Source organism: Felis catus, chromosome B3 (assembly GCF_018350175.1).
Source record: "Felis catus isolate Fca126 chromosome B3, F.catus_Fca126_mat1.0, whole genome shotgun sequence".
NCBI classification, from domain to species: domain Eukaryota; kingdom Metazoa; phylum Chordata; class Mammalia; order Carnivora; family Felidae; genus Felis; species Felis catus.
This window is the reverse complement of record NC_058373.1, coordinates 45,123,210-45,140,103: the sequence shown is the minus strand read 5'-3', so window position 1 is coordinate 45,140,103 and position 16,894 is coordinate 45,123,210. Positions and strand designations below refer to the sequence as shown.

Sequence of the window (16,894 nt, the reverse complement as noted above, 5' to 3'; positions counted from 1 at the left end):
GCACAGCGGAATCAAGGGGCTGGGCCTCTTCTTGTAGGAGTATTTGAAATAGATGGGGGTCAACAGTTCTTTTCACATAAGATGTGTTAGCTGTCAGCACAGAGCCCAACAAGGGGCTCGAACTCACAGACCATGAGGTCATGACCTGAGCCAAAGTCACACGCTTAACAACTAAGCCACCCAGGTGCCCCTAATTATTGCAGTTTTAAAAATCCTATTTTATCGGGGAGCCAGGGTGACTCAGTTGGTTACACATCCAACTCTTGATTTCAATTTAGGTCATGAGCCCAGAGTCATGGAATTGAGTCCCTGGGTGTGGAGCCTGCTTCAGATTCTCTCTCTCCCCCTCTCTCTCTGCCTATCTTACATACTCGTGCTTTCGTGCTCGCACTCTCAAAAAAAAAAAAAAAAAAAAAAAGTCATGGGGCGCTTGGGTGGCTCAGTCAGTTGAGTGCCTAACTTCAGCTCAAGGTCATCATCTCACAGTCTGTGAGTTTCAGCCCTGAATTGGGCTCTGTGCTGATGGCTCAGAGCCTGGAGCCTGCTTCAGATTCTGTGTCTCTTCTCTCCCTCTCTCTCTGTTCCTCCCCTGCTTGTGTTTTTTTCTCTGTCTCTCTCAAAAATAAATAAATAAACTTAAAACAATAAAAAGAATCATATTTCATCAATTCTGTTTTTAAGTGGCAGAGCCTGATGTGGGGCTCGAACTCATGGACTGTGAGATTATGACCTCAGCCATCTGAAACCGAGAGTCAGATGCTTAACCTACTGAGCCACCTGGCGTTCCCATATATTTCATCAGTTCTAACATACATGTTTTTTCCCAGTTTAAGACCTCTTAGCATCAACAGTATTCATTGATCCCTGTTGACCTCCTACAACCTGCTGTAGCTGGCATGTACTGGACATGCAGGTAAACCTGGGCATCACTATTCACATTGTCTCTTCAACAGAGTTAGGTACGTTGTTGGAAAGATACATATCGAGTTTAGTAAATTTACCATTGTAACCACTTTTAACTGTACAGTTCAGTGGCATTAGGTGCATTTGTATTGTTGTATAACCCTCACCACCATCCATCTCCAGGACTTTTTCATCATGCCAAACTGAAACGCTCTCCATTAAGCACTAATCCCGTTTTCATCTCCTTCCCACCCTGGTAAGCACTGTCCACCTCCTTTCTGAATTTTGACTCATCTAGGTAACTCATCTAAGTGGCTTCATACAGTATTGGCCCTTTTGTGACTGGCTTATTTCACTTAGCATAATGTCTTAAGAGTAATCCATGTTACAGCATTTGTCACAAGTTCCTCCCTTTCTAAGGCTGAATGAAATTCCATTATATGTATATATCACATTTTGTTTATCCATTCATCCCCTGGTGATTTACAATGCTTCTTAAAAAGCAGCTTGACTGAGATATGATTGACATACAGTAAACTCAGCACGTTTCAAGTATACTCTTTCTCCTTCTCTGCACACACACGTACATCCATAAAGCCATCACCACTGTATGGCATTACAAAAAGGTACAAGGGCATAGATCACATATTAGAGAAGCAAATGTTCATTGTTGGAGGAATGACCAAAATCTGATATTTTCTTGCCAGGCACCAACAAAATATTTTGTTTATTTTTTTTTATAGAATCTTTTTTTTTTTTTAATGTTTATTTTTAAGAGTGAGCATGAGTAAGGGAGGGGCAGAGAGGGAGGGTACAGACGAGCTGTAGTGGGCTCCATGCTGAGAGCAGTGAGCTCAGTGCGGGGCTCCAACTCATGAACTGTGAGATCATGACCTGAGCCGAAGTCAGATGCTCAACCGACTGAGCCACCCAGGTGCCCCATGTGAGAGATTAGAAAGAGGATTAGCTATAAGGCCATAACAACTTGTTACAGCCACTTTCCTAGGCCGAGCACTGCACCCAAAAGCAGGAAGAATTGCCCAGTTCTTCAGAACAAGTTTCAAAGCAATGACTTGTGTGACTGATTCATGCATCATTATTGAGCCATCATTAAGGAGTTGATCAGTCATCTTTTAGGAGCTTCCTATGGATTTTGAACAGAAGTCGCTCAGTTTCCAGAGACAAGTGATTGAGTTGGGCCCCAAACTAAAACTACAAATGTAGTCACCTACGAAATGCTACCTAAACCCTGCAGTTCTTCAACAGCCTCAAAAATTAAACTGTCAACGTTAATGGTTCCAGGGAAGGCAAGACGCTGAGCACTGGCATTTGAGCCTAAGTAAGTGTGAAGGAGCTCTTTAAGCAAGAACATTCTAAATGACCAGAAAGCTCTGTGTCTGCCTTTCATGGCAGCCTTTGTGCTTCCTCGGTGGGTCATCAAATAACAAGAGATCCTCTGACCAACAGTATCTTCGATTCAAAGAAATGTGGTAATTAGGAAAAGACATGAAAAGTAGCTTCAAGCTTCTAAGTGAGACATTTCTGGTGGTCATCTCCTTCTTGTGATGCATGGGTCTCCTTAGCCCTCAGTCTCAGGAGAACACAGGCAGAGCCAATGCGGGATGATGGGATTGCACCTGGTCTAAAGGGCCACCTGTTCCACCACACCTACATAGTCCTATTTACATAGTACTACTAGTCCAAGCTGATACATTTAAATACATTTTTTTAAATGTTTACTTTTGAGAGGGGGAGAGAGACGGGGTGTGAGTGGGGGAGGGGCAGAGAGAGAGAGGAAGACACAGAATCTGAAGCAGGCTCCAGGCTCTGAGCTGTCAGCACAGAGCCCAATACGGGGGCTCAAACGCCAACAGCGAGACCATGACCCAAGCAGAAGTCGTCCACTTAACCCGACTGAGCCACCCAGGCGCCCCATACATTTAAATAAATTTAAATGATCGCTTCAGACTTGACTTGAATTTCCCGTGGTCTTAATCTGTTCCTTTTCACGGGGATTTTTTGCCTGCCTTGTCTAGGCAGAGGAAAACAGTGGTTCACCAGAAATGATCAGGGCGCTTGTGACAGAGACTTCCATGTTTATTTTGCACAGGTACAAATAAGCATTGCCTGAGAACTGGATTTGGCATATTGTGTGAAGTAAGAGGAATAAAGTTAAACAACCGGCTCTTCATACGTTTCAGCTACTGAATAAAAGAGCTCAGTCTCTCTCACACACCAATGTATGCTTACTGCCTCCCTTCTCATTGCTGGGTTTTATGCATAGCGCTCGAGAAAGGTGGAAGGTGTGTAGTTCTATTTAACCCTTCTCCATTCTGTGACAACTGTGCCATAGAGAGTGCGAAGTAGCAAATGGCCTGCAGAAAAGTGGTCTTGATAAGATCAGTTCAGCGAAGAAAAAGAAAATACGTGATTGAACTTATCAGATTCTACTTTTTGAAAATAATCCACACTGCGTTTTATTGATTGAGCCTCTATGACTGTGAAGACATTGGGCCTTGTTAATATGCAAAACTCTAGGAAATAGTTGGTTTGTTTTTTTATCCTTTCCCACCCTCTCCTCCCCAACACCGCCACTCTGGAGACCAGGAAACTAAGCCTCAGAGGAGTTAAGCAACTTGTCCAGGATCTCACAGCTGTGAAGTGGGGACTGGGTGGTGACTGATGGTTGTTTTATTGCCATAAAGTAGACATATAACATTATATTATTTTCAGGTGTACACCATGATGATTGAAATTTACATATATTGTGAAATTGTCACCAGAATAAACCTAGTAAACTCCTGCCACCTCACATAGTTACAATTCATTTCCCCAGTGGTTAGAACTTTTAAGAACTCCCCTCTTAGCAGCTTTCAAATATACAGTACAATATTATTAACTCCAGTCCCCAGGCTGTATATTACATCCCTTTGACTTATAACGGGAAGTTTGTACCTGTTGACCACCCTCACCCCTTTCTCCCACCCCATACCTCTTGCCTGTGGCAACCACCAATCTATTCTTTGTACTCAAGAGTTAGTTGTTTTTTTGTTTGTTTATTCAAATTCCACATATAAGTGAGATCATACAGTGTTTTTCTCTGACTTATTTTGCTTAATATAATGCCCTCAGGTTCCATCTGTGTTTTTACAAATAGCAAGATTTCCTTTTTTATGGCTGAATGATCTTACGTTGTAGATAGATAGTAGGTGTTTTTCTTTTTTCTTTTTAAAATTGAAGTATAATTGACATACAATGTTATGTTTCAGGTGTAGGACATAGTGATTTGGCAGTTCTATATATTACACAGTGCTCACCCTAAGCGCAGTTACCACCTGTCACTATACAAAGTTACTACAATATTGGGGCGCCTGGGTGGCTCGGTCGGTTAAGCATCTGACTTCAGCCCGGGTCACGATCTCGCGGTCCGTGAGTTCGAGCCCCGCGTCGGGCTCTGGGCTGATGGCTCAGAGCCTGGAGCCTGCTTCCGATTGTGTGTCTCCCTCTCTCTCTGCCCCTCCCTCGTTCATGCTCTCTCTCTCTGTCTCAAAAATAAATAAACGTTAAAAATTTTTTTTAAAAAAAAAACAAAGTTACTACAATATTATTAACTGTATTCCCCATGCTGTACTTTACATCCCTGTGACTGACTTAATTTTACAACTGGACATTTATACCTCTTAATCCCTTTCACCTATTTTGCCATTCCCACAACCCTCTGGAAACCACTAGTTTATTCACTACGCTTAGGAAACTGTTTCTGGCGTGCGTGTGTGTGTGTGTGTTATAGGTTCCACATATAAGTGCAATTGTATGGCATTTGTCTTTTTTGTGTGTCTGATTTATTTCACTTAGCATAATACCTTCTAGTGCATCCATGTTGTCACAAATGGCAAGATCTCATTCTTTTTACGGTTGAGTAATATTCCATTGTGTGTATAGATACTATATCTTCCTTATTCATTCATCTATTGATGGACGTTTTGGTTGCTTCCATATATCGGCTATTTTAATTAGTGCTGCAGTAAACATAGGGATATATATATATCTTTTTGAATTAGTGTTTACGTTTTCTTTGGGTAAATTCCCAGCAGTGGAATTATTGGATCATATGGCATTTTTATTTTTGTTTTGTTTTTTTAAGGAACCTCGATACTGTCTCCCAGTGGCTACATCAATTTACATTCCCACCAACATAGCATGAAGATTTCCCTTTCACTGCATCCTTGTTAACTCTTATTTTTTCTGGTCTTTCTTTTTATTATTATTTTCGGGAGAGAGCATGTACATGAGCTGGGGAGAGGCAAAGGGGGAGAGGCAGAATGTGAGGCGGGCTTCACGCTCAGTGCACAGTCTGACCTGGGGCTTGATTCCATGACTGTGGGATCATGACCTGAGCCAAAGAGTCGGACACTCAACCAGCTGAGCCACCCAGATGTCCCTCCTGTCTTTTTGGTATTAGCCATTCTGACATGTGTGGGGTGATATCTCATTGTGGTTTTGATTAACATTTCCCGTTGATTAAAGATGTTGAGCATCTTTTCATGTGTCTGTTGGCCATCTCTATGTCTTCTATAGAAAAACGTCTATTCAGGACCTCAGCCTCTTTTTTAATCAGATTGTTTTTTCGTGTTGAATTGTAGTACTTGTTTATATGTTTTGGATATTAACCCTCGTTAGATCTATCATTTGCAAATAGCTTCTCCCATTCAGCAAATTGTCTTTCCATTTTGTTGATGGTTTCTTTCATTGTGCAAAAGCTTTTTATTTTGGTATAGTTGTAGTAGTTTCTTTTGCTTTAGTTTCCCTTGCCTGAGGTGACATATCTAGAAAAAATGTTGCTAGGCTGATGTCCAAGAGATCACTGCCTATGTTTTTTCCGAGGAGTTTCATGATTTCAAGTCTCACGTTTAGGTCTTGATTCCACCTTCTGTTTGTGTATAGTGTGAGAAAACGGTCCAGTCTTATTCTTTTCTAGCTGTCCAGTTTTCCCAGCACCATTTTTTGAAGCGACGATCTTTTCCCCAGTGTATATTCTTGCCTCTTTTGTCATAGATTAATTGACCATATAAGTGTGGGTTTATTTCTGGGCACTGTCTTCTGTTCCATTGATCTATGTGTCTGGTTTTGTGCTAGTACTACACTGTTTTGATGACTATAGCTTTGTAGTATACCCTGAAATCTGGGATTGTGGTACTTCAAGCTTTGTTTTTCTTTCTCAAGCTTACTTTGGTTTTCATGGTTCTATATAACTTTAGGATTATTTATTCTAGTTCTGTTAAAAATACTACTGGTATTTTGATAGGAATTGCATTAAATATATAGATTGCTTTGGCTAGTATGTACATTTTAACAATATCAATTCTTTAAGTCCATGAGCATGGTATATCTTTCCATTTATTTGTGTTGTTTTCAATTTCTTTCATCAGTGTCTTAATTTTAATATTTTTAACGTTTTTTATTTATTAATGAGAGACAGAGACACAGAGTGTGAGCAGGGGAGGGGCAGAGAGAGGGGGACACACAGAATCCGAAGCAGGCTCCACGCTCTGAGCTGTCAGCACAGAGCCTGATGCAGGGCTCGAACTCACCAACTGTGAGATCATGACCTGAGCCGAAGTCGGTCGCTTAACCAACTGAGCCACCCAGGCACCCCAGTGTCTTATAGTTTTTTTTTTTAATTTTTTTTTCAACATTTATTTATTTTGGGGACAGAGAGAGACAGAGCATGAACGGGGGAGGGGCAGAGAGAGAGGGAGACACAGAATCAGAAACAGGCTCCAGGCTCTGAGCCATCAGCCCAGAGCCTGACGCGGGGCTCGAACTCACGGACCGCGAGATTGTGACCTGGCTGAAGTCGGACGCTTAACCAACTGCGCCACCCAGGCGCCCCAGTGTCTTATAGTTTTAAGAACAGAGTTCTTTCACCTCCCTGGCTAAATTTATTTCTAGGTATTTTATTATTTTTCATCCAATTATAAATGGGATTATTTTTTATTTTTTAAAAGTTTGAGAGAGAGAGTGTATGTGCAATTGGGGGGGGGGTGCAGAGAGAAAGGCAGAGAGAGAATACCAAGCAGGCTTCTAGCTGTCAGCATGGAGCTTAATGCAGGGTTCAGTCTCACAAACCATGAGATCAGGACCTGAGCTGAAACCAGGAGTTGGACGCTTAACCAACTAAGCAACCCAGGCACCTCTATAAATGGGATTATTTTTAAAATTTGTCTCTCTGCTACTTTGTTATTAGTGTGTGGAAATGCAACCAATTTCTATATATTAACCCTGAAGCTTTGCTAAATTCATTTGTTCTAATAGTTTTTTGGTGGAATCTTTAGGATTTTCTATATATAGTATCATGTCATCTGCAAATAGAGAGTATTGCATCCTTACCAATTTAGATGCCTTTCTTGTTTTCTTGCTTAATTGCTCTGGCTAGGACTTTGAATACTATGTTGAATACAAGTGATAAGAGTGTAAATCCTTATCTTGTTCCTGATGTCAGAGGAAAAGCTTTTAGCTTTTCACTACTGAATATGTTAGCTGTGGGTTTGTCATATATGGCTTTAATTACGTTGCAGTATATTCCTCTAAACCCACTTTGTTGGGAATTCTTTTTTTGAATGTATATTTCATTTGGTTTATTCATCTCTTTTGGGGGGCTCTTTTTTATTTTATTTTTTATTTTTTAAAATGCACATCCAAATTAGCTGGCACACAGTGCAACAATGATTTCAGGAGTGGATTCCCTAGTGCCCCTTATCCATTTAGCCCATTCCCCCTCCCACAACCCCTCCAAGTAGCCCTCAGTTTGTTCTCCATATTTATGAGTCTCTTCTGTTTTGTCACCCTCCCTGTTTTTATATGATTTTTGTTTCCCTTCCCCTTATGTTCATCTGTTTTGTCTCTTAAAGTCCTCATATGAGTGAAGGCATATGATTTTTGTCTTTCTCGGACTAATTTCACTTAGCATAATACCCTCCAGTTCCATCCACTTAGTTACAAATGGCAAGATTTCATTCTTTTTGATTGCCAAGTAATACTCCATCGTGTATGTGTGTGTGTGTGTGTGTGTGTGTGTGTGTATATATATATATATATATATATATATATATATATATATATATATATATATATATACACATACACCACATCTTCTTTATCCATTCATCCATTGTTGAACATTTGGGCTCTTTCCATATTTTGGCTATTGTTGATAGTGCTACTATAAACATGGGGATGCATGTGTCCATTCAAAACAGCACACCTGTATCCCGTGGATAAATGCCTGGTAGTGCAATTGCTGAGTCATAGAGTAGTTCTATTGTTAGTTTTTTGAGGAACCTCCATACTGTTTTCCAGAGTGGCTGCACCAGCTTGCATTCCCACAGACAATGCAAAAGAGATCTTCTTTCTCCGCATCCTCGCCAACATCGGTTGTTGCCTGAGTTGTTAATGTTAGCCATTCTGACAGGTGTAAGGTGGTATCTCATTGTGGTTTTGATTTGTATTTCCCTGATGATGAGTGATGTTGAGCATTTTTTCATGTGTCTGTTGGCCATCTGGATGTCTTCTTTGGAGAAGTGTCTATTCATATCTTTTGCCCATTTCTTCACTGGATTATTTGTTTTTTGGGTGTTGAGTTTGATAAGTTCTCTGTAGATTTTGGATATTAACCCTTTATCTGATATGTCATTTGCAAATATCTTCTCCCATTCTGTTGGTTCCCTTTTAGTTTTGCTGATTGTTTCCTTCGCTGTGCAGAAGCTTTTTATTTTGATGAGGTCCCAGTAGTTCATTTTTGCTTTTATTTCCCTTGCCTCCAGAGGTGTTGAGTAAGAAGTTGCTGTGGCCAAGATCAAAGAGGTTTTTGCCTGCTTTCTCCTCGAGGAGTTTGATGGCTTCCTGTCTTACATTGAGGTCTTTCATCCATGTTGGGAATTTTTATCAGAAAAGTTGAATTTTATCAAATACTTTTTTGGTATCTATTGAGATGATCTATGATATTTATCCTTCATTTTGTTATTTGGTGTATCAAAGTGATTGATTTGCAGATACTGAATCATTTTCGTATCCCTGGAACTTCATCGTGTAATGTGATTCTCTTAAAGTATTGTTGAATTTTGTTTGCTAATATTTTGTTGAGGATTTTTGCATCTGTGTTCATCATGGATATTGGCCTGTAACTTTTTCTTGTAATGTCCTTGTCTCATTTTAATGTCACAGTAATGCTGGACTCATAAATGAATTTGGAAGTGTTTCCTGCTCTTCTAACTTTGGGATAGTGTGAGAAAAAAAGGTATTCTTCAAATGCTGAGTAGAATTCATCAGGGAAACCATCTAGTCCTGGACTTTTGTTTCTTGGGAAGCTTTTGATCACGGATTCAGTCTCCTCACTAGTAATTGGTCTGTTCAGATTTTCTATTTCTTCCTAATTCAGTCTTAGTGGGTTTTATTTTTCTTGGAATTTATTCATTCCTTCTGGGTTGTTTAAATTGTTCATGTATAATTGTTCATAGTACTTATCAGATATTAGCTGAATTTGTTTACCAATATTTGCTTGCCAAATAGCTTGCCTCACAACTGCACGAAGATATTCAGTAAAGTATATATCGTTTCCAGTTTGTTCCATTTTGTCCATTCTATTCCACCCACATTACTGGCTACAAATACAAGTCACAATCACAGATACTGGAGATACATAATGAGTAAGATACAGTCTTTATTTGCAAGAAGGTGGCAGGCCAAACGAGCAAGGTTGCGGGGTATAAGTTCAGAGATTAAATGACTATCTAGACCACATTGTGACAGGTGCTAAAAGAGGCTGAAGTTTTAAATTGGACAATCGTGGTTTTAAGCCTTCTCCTTATAAAACAAAAAGAAAAATTAATAGACACAAATATCAGGTCTCAGCCTAGATATTACCTCTTTCAGGGGCCTTCTCTGACCCGCATATTTGCAACCAAAGAACCTATCAAAGCACCTTACACAAATCTAATACCTGCTTGTATTCTCCACTTGTCTGTTAAATTCCTTGAGGTAAAGGCCTACATTCGGTTCACCAAGAATATCCTTGCATCCACCACAGGTTGAATGAACGATAAATGTCAGCTTTGTGAGGATATCATTTTAAAAATATAGCACCTGGGGGCACCTGGGTGGCTCAGTCAGTTGGGCGTCCGACTTCAGCTCAGGTCACGATCTCACGGCCCGTGAGTTCGAGCCCCGTGTCGGGCTCTGTGCTGACTGCTCAGAGCCTGGAGCCTGTTTCCGATTCTGTGTCTCCCTCTCACTCTGACCCTCCCCCGTTCATGCTCTGTCTCTCTCTGTCTCAAAAACAAATAAATGTTAAAAAAATTTTTTAAAAGAATGAATTTAAAAATATAGCACCTGTTTCCCTTGAATATCTTTCCCCCCCAGAGAACTTATTACTTTAAATTTAGATTTTTAAATGTTTGGAAGTAGCAAAACTCATTTTTAAAATGAAAAACCTATTAAAAATGTCACAGGGGTACCTGGGTGGCTCACTCAATTAAGTGTCTGACTTCGGCTCAGGTCACAGTCTCACGGTTCGTGAGTTCAAGCCCCATAACAGGCTTTCTGCTGTCAGCACAGAGCCAGCTTTGGATCCTCAGTTCCCAACCACCCCCGCCCCACCCCCCCCACTCCCCCCACCCCCCGCCCGTCCTCTGCCCCTCCCCCACTGGTTCTTTTTTTTTCCTCTCCCTCTCTCACAAAGTAAATAACAAAATTAAAAAAAAAAACCTTGCAGCTTAAAAAAAAATGTTCTGACGACACACTGTAGATGATCATAATTTGTTTTCTGACATTAGGAATATTTATTTTGGGGCCGGTAAATATTTATCTAGCATGACAGGCATAGTGGTTGGGTGCTTTTATGATACCTCCAGATGAGGGAGTTGAAAAAATGAGCCGCCCTCTGTCCTGGGAGCAGCGAATGGTGCTTTCCGAAGCAGTATCTTTGAATCAAGAAAACCTGGGAGTGAAGTCTGAAGGAGCCTGATGGCTGAGTGAAGGTGACTGGATTCTGTTCTCTAAGCCCACGCAAAGGGAAGTTCCTGGGGATCTGTTTTTAGCAGGGAGTTGCATGGGGCAGAGTTGTGCTTCAGGGAGAGGATCTGAAGGCAGGCGAAGCTGTACCGGGGGCAGAGGAGTAAGAGGCTGTGGCTGCAAAGAGCCTGACTCACGGTAAGAAAGGACAAGGATGGAGAGCTAATCAGGGAGGAATCCAAGGGCCTTGGCAATCCGCTGAAAGACAGTTTTGCTCACTGTTGTCTCTGTGCTCAGCGCCCAGCAATAATCAGTAATTGCTCCGGACGTGCTTTACTGAACGCGTCAATTCATGCAGGTGGGAAGGAAAGAGGAAGAGCCTGAGATGTAATTGAAAAGCCTGGCCTGGGTGCCTCAGGGGACAGTGGTGTTGGCAGAGGTTTGGAACTAGAGGGCTGGAGCAGGAACGGGAGGGAAGGTGGTGGATTCGGAGGGGGGCGCCTGGTGTGGCCATCGGCCCCTCTCTCCTCCCTGTGCTGTCCTTCCTGTGACCTGTACGTCTGTCACTTCTGTCTGCTTCCCCAAGTTCTATCATAGCATCTTTTTCGTGTTTGGGGCGGGGGGGGGGGTTTGTTTAAGAAATTTATGGGTCCTTTCATGCTCCCTGGAAAAATCCTATCATCTTTAGACAGAAACTACCTTGGGAGCTCAAGAAGACCAGATGCTCAGTAAATGGGGAGAGGCGTTCTGTTCAAGTGATTTTTTTTTCTCATGTTCCTCAGGTTAAGGAGAAAACTTTAAAAAAATTCTTGGGTGAAATACTTGTAAAAAGAACTCTACCTTCCTTTGAAAGCAGATGGTTGACGTTACTGGTAATATAAATTACTTAAAACGTGTGAATGAGAAAAAACAATGGGCAACATACTCTTGCGATGATGACAGAGTCCTCTGAGGGCATTCTTTAACAAGCCCATCCAGGGGTGATGGTCTAGGGCAGAGCTTCTCACCCTTTACACTGTTGATATTTGGGGCAGGATAATTTCTTATTTCGGAGTCTGTCCTGTGCCCTGTAGGGCCTCGACTCGCAAGATGCTAACCACCCCCCCCACCCAGCTCCCAGAGTTGCTGAGCTGTGACCAAAAAAGGTCTCCACATAATACCAAATGTCCCCTGGAAGGCAAAAGCTCTCCTGGTTGAGAACTACTAATTTAGAAAAACGAGTATTTGTTTGGCTTCCTTATTTCCTATTAGTTAAGGTCTCAGACTCCGTGAATTTCCCTAGTATTTCCAGGTCTTTTCTGTAGAGAGGCAAATAATTTCTGTTCACTAAATGATCCTAGGGCCGCCTGGGTGGTTCAGTTGGTTAAGCGTCTGACTTTGGCTCAGGTCATGATCTCAGGGTTCGTGGGTTCAAGCCCCACCTCGGGCTTTGTGCTGACAGCTCAGAGCCTGGAGCCTGCTTCAGATTCTGTGTCTCCCTCTCTCTGTGCCTCCTCCACTCGTGCTCCGTGTGTCTGTCTCTCTCTCAAAAATAATAAAACATGAAAAAATTAAAAAAGACAGATGCCAAATGTTATGATTTTTGTATCACCTTGGAGTGTTGACCAGTTTTGTATCTAAACTAGAAACTTTATTCTAACATTGCTTTATAAATGTCTGCAAATCGTTTCTCAAGATGCTCTTTGAGCCAGATGTACCTTCTTCCTTCTCCTCTGTCTTAGATTATCTAATTGAGTAAGATTTTGGTGCCTGTTCAGTGTATACTTGTGGAGAGTCATATTTTTAACTTTTATGAAAGTTATTCAAAGTTTTCAAGTTTTGTGAAAGCGATCGACTTTTCCTTTCCTGGCTGGTGTGACCTGGGGTCACCATCGTGAACTTCAGGTCCGAAGGCTGCTAGTTTTCAGATTTGGTTTTCAAGTCTCCTCAGATCTATCTCTGTGATACTTTAAAATTTTGCCTGTCTCTGTCTATTCTGTCTTCTTATCCCCATTGTCACCGACATGGCTAGGCCCTTGTCATTTGCACATGGACTTCTCTTCCCAGAATCCTCCCAGCTGGCCCCTCACTTCTAGTCCTTTCCTCCTTCCTTCCTCCTTTGGGGAGCTCTGCTGGCAGATAAGGATTCTTGAACCATCCAGGCATGCTGCTCCCAAGACAAAGAGGCCAGGCAGCAGGATCAGAGGAGTTCTGTGTTGAAAGAGCTGGACTTCCAGATTCAGGGGTACGGGTTTAGGGTTCAGGCTTAGGGTTAGAGTTTCAACACAGTGAGGAAACTGAGGCCTAGAGAAGCCAAGTAGCTGTAAAGTCACACAGTGAGGGAGAGGAATATTTTGTTACAGAGGTTGGTAATCAGTTTGAATGCGCCCTGGACAGTCCCTGGAAGTTGACTTGATGCATAAACCCCGGATATCACCCTGTTCCCCATTTGTTTCCATTGGAAAGGACAGAGCAGAAAATGGTTCCATTAATGGGTATGGAGAATGGGGTGCCAATTAATCCAAGCTTTTCCGGCCTCCATCACCACCTTCTATGTATGTGTTTATTTGGGGATTAGTCCCCTGCCTGCTTTAACCCCACAAAGGCCTGCCTTCCTTATTCTGCCACTCATGGAACTGTATAGCAGGTTCTTCCTGATGCTTCCGCACTGGGCTCCGTTTGCCTGTCACTGTGTGTTTCTGCTAGCCCTCTGGACTCGCCAGGTACTTCTGTCTCCCTTCGCAAATACCAGCTTCTAACCTCTCCTGCTTTTTGGCTTTCTCACAGAACCAACACGTGAGTAAGTCCCTTAGTTAAAAAAATTTTTCCCACGAGTATAAGTGGATCAGGTTGGTTGTTAGACCCGCTCTATCTCTGCATGATGGCACGGATGTATGGCATTGTGGATGGGAGCTTGACCAGAGCTCATGAGAATACACGCCTCCCCCACGACCTGAAGGTAGGGTGTGCCCATGGACACTTTCATAAGCCACACAGTAAAAGGGAAGAGTATCCCCTGCTTTCCCAAAGTTTCTGTGAAGCCACTTTGCTTTTTGAAAGACCTACGTTAGTAGAGTAGCAGCTTTTTATTTTTTTAATTAATTTTTTTAGCAAAAGTGAAACTCCCCTTTGGATTTAACGGATGCTAACGTCAGTCTTTTGTGAAAGTGAAGTGAGTGTAGTCTGAGGAAAGCAGGGGATCCCTGCATCTTACTTAAATAGCACCTGAAGTGTGTGGCTTCTGCCACTCAGAACATGGCCAAGATAACTGTGCGGTCCTAGCATAATCATTGCCTCCCCTACATCAAAATATATCCCCGATGGCTCCAAAATTTAAATGTAAAAAGCCCCTAAAAATTATTAAACGGAAATGTGAGTGAATATTTGTATGACCCTGGAGTAGAAATGGGCTTTCTGTTCCATTCATTACACGAATCTCCGAAGGCAAAAGGAAAAAATAGAGAAGTTTGACCGTATCAAATAATCGTGAGTTTCTGTGTATCGAGTGTTAAGCCTAGGAAAGAGCCCCATAAAACATAGTCAAACAACGCACTGGGATGACATAGCCACAGAAACTGAACGAAGAGTACATAACTGATAAATTCAGAGCTATGTTTTTTTAAGTTTATTTACTTTGGGGAGAGAGAGAGAGAGAGAGTATGCAAGAGAGCAGGGTAGGTGCCGAGAGAGAATCCCAAGGAGGTTCTGAGCTGCCAGCCCAGGGTCCGATGCAGGGCTTGAACTCACAAACCAAGAGATCATGACCTGAGCCAAAATCACCAGTTGGACGCCTAAACCACCTAAGCCACCCAGGTGCCCCTAAATTCAGAGCTCTTACAAATTAATAATAAGTAGTAAATAGTGTAACATAAAAATGGACAGAAAAACATTAGTGGGAAAGAAATTGAAGAAGAAATGCAAATGGCCACAAATATATGAAAAGGGGCTCAAGTTTACTACTAATAAAAGAAATACAGATGAAAACCATAGTGGGATATCACTTTTCATCTATCAGTTGTGGAAAAGACAAAAACCAAAGATAATGCCAGGTGATGGCAACGGAGAAAAAAGTATTTTTGTGGTAAATGAAGAAAATCCTGTGGGTGGTGCCAATTAAATATATAATTTATTTTTAAAGGTTTATTTTGAGAGAGAGCACATACATGCACAGGAGGAGCAGAGAGAGAGAGAGAGAAAATCCCAAGCAGGCTCTTCACTGGCAGCTCAGAGCTCAACGTGAGATTCGATCTCATGAACTACGAGATCATGTCCTGAGCTGTAATCAAGAGTTGGACACTTAACCGACTGAGCCACCCAGGCACCCCAAGAGAGTAGTGTTTGTTTTGTTTCCCAAGATGATTCTAAGATAGCTTTTAAAAATTCTAAAAATCCATAATACATGTGAATTCTCGATAAATTGGAAAACTGATGAGACGAACAGATAAAGAAGATGTGGTATGTATACACAATGGAATATTACTCAGCCATAAAAACAAAATCTTGACATTTGCAATGATGTGGATGGAGCTAGAGAGTATAATGCTAAGTGAAATAAGTCAGAGAAAGGCCATATGATTTCACTCACATGTGGAGTTTAAGAAACAAAACAGATGAACATGGGAAAAGAAGCAAGCCAAGAAACAAGGTCATAACTATAGAGAATAATCTGATGGGTGTGGTGGGTGAAAGAGGTGATTGGAATTAGGGAGTGCATGTGTTGTGGTAAGCACCAGGTATTGTATGGAATTACTGAATCACTGTATTATATACCTGAAACTGATATTACATGGTATGTTGACTAACTGGAATTTAGATGAAAACTTCGGGGGAGGGAGGCGGGGAACCAAAACTGATGAAACAAAAAAGAGAAACTGAAAACCGGCAGTGATCACACAACCAAGAATACTGTGGTTAATGTTGGGTGCATTCTTTTCCAGACTTCTCACCTGAACTGTGTTTTTCATGAGAAACAAGAGATGCTGTGATAGTGTGGGGATGAGGGAGGCGGTGGTAGGATGGGAATTAGAGCTCCTGTATACTCTACAGCCTTCAGACTACCTTCTCTTGACTCCCCTGAAACATGTGACTTTTTCATACCTATGATTTGAAATGTCCCTCAATTAAGAAACAGCTTCTGTGTGGGTTAGGAATTTGTGAATGACGGCTCATATCAGACCTGAAAAAGTAGTGAGTAAAGAAGGTGTCTCTCTCGCTTTTATTAATGAAACCTAGAAGTAGGCAGTCAGTCCAGAACTGGTGAAATGGCTCCGTGGTATTACTTTCACCTCATGGCTTCCCCTTTCAATGTTGCCTCAAGATCTTAGATAGCTGCTGAAGCCCCAGCCATTAAATCTGCATTCATGAGTTCCCAAAGAAGGAAAGAAGGTCTTAGCCTCTCCTTTTTAAAGAGCTTTCTCATAAGTCCCATTTCTTACTTCAAATGATAGTTTTGTTTATGGTTTCCATATAGTTAAATCTGTTTTTTGTTTTTTTTTTTTTTAATTTTCTGTTCTTAATATAACACTAAAAAGAAATTCCCAACTTAGGTATCATACATTTCCTGGATCTTTTGGAACTGTTTTTTCTTTTTAGATATAAATCTGAAATGTATGTTTATAGTGTTGGGGTTGTGATCTCCCTTTCCTTTCCCAAATGGCTGTTCTAAGGAGACATTTCCTTTAACCCATATTTGTTCATCCTATGGCCACTGCCACTAGCCAAGACCCTTCTCTAGACAATGCAGGAGGCAGCCACACAAATTCTTACTTTTTTTTTCTTCTAGATTTCATTAAGACCCACACTTAATTGTTTGTGCCTGTATTTCTGACCATTCCCTTTTTTTGTTTCAACCTCTGGGCCTCTTTTAAAGCCAGTGTATATTCCTGCTTGTACTCTTACATGGTATTACAATCTGTTTTCACATACTTCTCCCACACGAGACTATGAGCACCTTGAAAGTAGAGACTGCCGGGGCGCCTGGGTGGCGCAGTCGGTTAAGTGTCCG

General features: G+C 41.5%; 1 protein-coding gene and 1 non-coding gene across 3 annotated transcripts in view; both read left to right on the top strand.

Moving 5' to 3' along the window:
* GCNT3 (glucosaminyl (N-acetyl) transferase 3, mucin type) overlaps positions 1–16,894 on the top strand; it is a 110,688-nt gene that overhangs the window by 61,524 nt on the left and 32,270 nt on the right. The gene's annotated exons all lie outside the window — the stretch shown is intronic.
* Positions 12,256–12,340, top strand: TRNAQ-UUG. Its single transcript has one exon. It is a non-coding gene; the product is annotated as a tRNA-Gln (tRNA).